This window comes from Cryptomeria japonica, chromosome 5, assembly GCF_030272615.1.
Source record: "Cryptomeria japonica chromosome 5, Sugi_1.0, whole genome shotgun sequence".
In the NCBI taxonomy this organism is placed as follows: Eukaryota; Viridiplantae; Streptophyta; class Pinopsida; order Cupressales; family Cupressaceae; genus Cryptomeria; species Cryptomeria japonica.
The window spans coordinates 900,440,388-900,444,531 of NC_081409.1; positions in this window are offsets into that span (position 1 = coordinate 900,440,388).

Sequence of the window (4,144 nt, forward strand, 5' to 3'; positions counted from 1 at the left end):
TGTTGTCAAGTACAAAATTTGTAAAAGAAAATGGTAAACTGTTCGATGGCTTGAAAATGAAGAGAGGATTTTTATAGGAAGAGTAAAAAGTCGTTTGCAGGCTGATGAATAATTGTTAAAGGGAAAAAATGTAATCGACTGGATCATAATCGAAGGCAGTATTTTTATTGATCGGCAAAACAAAAGATGCCAATAGAAGGACACTTGGATCGCGCTCCTTCATCGACCCAGATTCCGCGTACAATGGAAATAAATAAATTAGCCTTGTCGTTACTCTTTTGGAGTGTGCATTTAGAATTTCGTATTTAACGCATATGCCGTCAATATGAAGTATAATGGCAATGTACTCGTCCACACACTAAAGTCAAAACTCTATATGTTTAGAATTGATTTAAACTAGCACTTGCAGGCATAGGAGGTGCAAGGAATAGCCCGATAAGTGATTGATGGAAAAAATTAAATAAATTTAAACATTATATTAAAAAGGTGTATACAAGTATATATCTATAAAAATGTATTTAATTTTGTGCATAATTTTATTAATTTAAACTATTAAAATCAAATTTGGGTGAATGAAGGTTATATACATGTGTGTCTTCTTGTCTTTTTTTGTAGCTCCTATTTTCAAATCCTAACATTCAAATGCATCAAAAAATATTAGCAATTCATTATTATTAGTAGAATAATTAAAAGTCTATAACTTTATGAGTTTACAACTAATTGCACATGCTTGAACTTTGCTATTGTAAATATTTTTCTTCTAATAAAGAAGAAAATAATTAAAAGTTTAAAACTTTGTGACAACTAATTGCACATGCCAAAACTTGCTATTGTGAAAACAATTTTAGGTGAGCTTGATCTTTCTTTTTACTTATGTTGTATGGACTCTTTTTTAACTTTGGGATAGTGCTCCAGATAGAATGCATACTCTATCAAAGAAGAGAATGATCAATAGTCTATAACTTTACAAGAGTTTACAAGTCATTGCACATACTTCAACTTGTTGTTGTATGTAATTTTTCTCTATTAAAGAAGAGAATAAATAGAAGTCTATAACTTTATGAGAGTGTACACGTAATTACATACATATATTAACTTTTTATTGTGAGAGAAATTGTAGGCAATATTGTTCTTTCTTTATAATAATGGTGTATGGATTCTTTCTCATTTTTTAATAGTGCTCAAAAGAGACTGCAAATCTATGCAAAGGCCTTTTATGCTTTTGACCAAGATCAAGGGATGGAGTTAGGATAGGCTAGAGATGGGATACAATAGGAAAAGAAAGATCAAAGGTAGATAAGACAAGTAAGATCAAAAATATTGATGGACATGGAGAAGTGACTTTTGAACTACTACTATTTTTCCATGGCCTAAAAAACCAAAATAAATGTTAATTTTAGAGGGAGAAAATGGTAATATTATTTACAATCTTTGATTATTAACAAGGGCAAATACTCATAAAACTTTTTTATATGAATTAGAAATAGTAAATATGAATTCCATATTTTAGTACAATGAATCAAATGATTAAGTTCATATTTTAACAATCACTAAATAATCTACATGGTCACATCTAGAAGAAAAATATTGAAATCAAATCACATATTTAAGTGTGAACAAAAAGTATTTACAATATTCAATAATTTTACATAATCAATTTGAAAATCGAATACACTGAAAAAAAATAGAATAAATGTAATTTATTAAATATGTCCAAAGTAAATAAATAATTTATTGGATATAAGAATTAGTTTGTAAACTTTTTAGAAGTTAGGATGATATAAGTGTAGTAGATATGACAAATAAATAAATAAATAATGCTTACTTTTCAATTAAAAAACAATATGGAAAAGGCAAGTTGCAACTTCATATATATGTCCAAAAGAAAAGAAATGAAAATTTGAGGGACAACTCTATATTAAGCATTGGACATTAGAACAACAAAATTATTTTTAAATATAAATGATTTAAAATTATAAATATGTTCTAAAATAAAAAATCATGCATACATAAGCATTGAACATTAAAAATAGAACAATGATTAAAAAAAATATTTTTTATTATTTTTTTTTTAAATTCACAAATATAAATAACTACATTTAAATAGAAATTGAATACATAAAATTAATTAACTTAGATAACATATTTAACAAAAATTTAAACAAATAGATTTCTTAATTAAAACATTCTCAAGTGACCTATTCATTAGCAATTATAGATAATAGAAATTATATAATCTGTGAAATACGAACAATTAAAAAAAGGTTTTAATGCAACTTTAAAAAAAAAAAATCAAAATTAAATATTTCTACTACTTACTATGATACTTTATAGCCATTGAAGAAATATAAAATAAATGGATCCAAAGTGCAGCTATTATTTAATGCTCTTACAATAATAGGGCCAACCAATATTTTTAATAGGAAAAATATAAAATAGTAAAGAAAGACAAAAGGTCTTCTAATCAAAAGATGAAAATAGTTAATACAACATTACAACCATCACATAAAATAGTGAACTAGAAAGTGAAAGTATTCCCATGACAATACAAAAGTACACAAAAGTAAAGAGAAATAAAGTATATTATAAATAGCCTCTCTTTGCCAGTTACAACATAAATTAATCTATGTAGGTAACTTCAAACACATATCATCACTATCAATAAGACAAAGATTGCTACTATTATCAATAATTCAATTCCGATATTCCTCTAGCTCATTTCAACTACCATGTGTTTGGCTTCCAAATGATGGTAATCAAATGCTAGTGCCTTTACTTGTATGTGGAATTGCCAAAAAAAGTAGTGCTTCCAATACAATTTTTCAGCCTTCTGACATACATGACTTCTACAAAGAGTTGATATAGTTCTGGATGAAAAACATATGAATATCATTAATAATTTGCATCAATTTAAGACAATATCTTATGAAGTTTGAATTGGACAGACAAAAGGCAACTTTTCTTGAGAAATTGAAAAAGAATTCAAAAGATTGGCAAGAAAGTTGTATTGATAAACATAGCCAAATGGCATGTCATAGAGGTATAAATTGGCACAAAATATTAAAAAGAGAATAGGTATTTCAAAAGACCAACATCACAAGTTGTTGATACCAATCGAATGGTGAACTAACAAAATAAGTTTTAAAAAACATTATGATATAATCTACCATACATCATTAACAACTTATGGTATGGTATGATGAACAAAAATGGATCTGGTCTATTTGAAAAAGTGTTCATTAAATTTAAATATTGAGAAGAGATAAAATGAAGTATATTAACCACAAAAATGCTATAAAGTAGTACATAGATAACTTGGACCAAATTTTGCAGCTAAAAGATTAAAGTAGTATATGAGATCATGAATGCAGATGGAATGGCAAGCTTGAGAAAATGTTAAATAATATCGTCAAAGTCTCCCATGTAAAGGATGTCCATGTCCTCTTGCATGCAGGTGAAACTTAAATATATGGTAAAAGAAGTGTCGCATTGACCAAGTAGGAAATGTTATTTTTCAAGGCAACCCCCGTTATTTCCTAATCCACTTCTAAATACCGGGACCCAACACATTGGAACATGGAAACATAAATTATTTACCAAGAATAGCATCATGGGAAAGACAATGCTTTGTGACTAGAGAAATCTTACAAGGGTTTGGAGAGTTGCATAACCAAATAGATTGGGAATCATCCATTCCATGGTATATAATCACTAATATGAAATTATTCATGATACGAAATTCTCCATATTCATATACAAATTTTATCTCAAACATGAAAAAAAAAAACTCGTGCCATATATTGGTGGACGAGATGTGCAAGTGATGACCCAAAAAGAAATCCGTGCCATATATTGGTGGACGAGGTGTGCGAGTGATGACCCAAAAAGAAATCCGTGCCATATATTGGTGGAGGAGGTGTGTGAGTGATGACCCAAGAAGTGGTGGGAGGGAGATATACACAAAACTATTTTAGAATGAAATAAAAGACAATAAAAATGATATGACATAGATAGATACATAACAAAATATTGAAACTATTGCAAGTGACTTACCTAAAGATTCTACACAAATTGTGTTGGCTGTTAACGATGTAGTTTGCGAGAATTTGTTTATGGAACCTTACAAAAGAAGAGATTTCCTAAC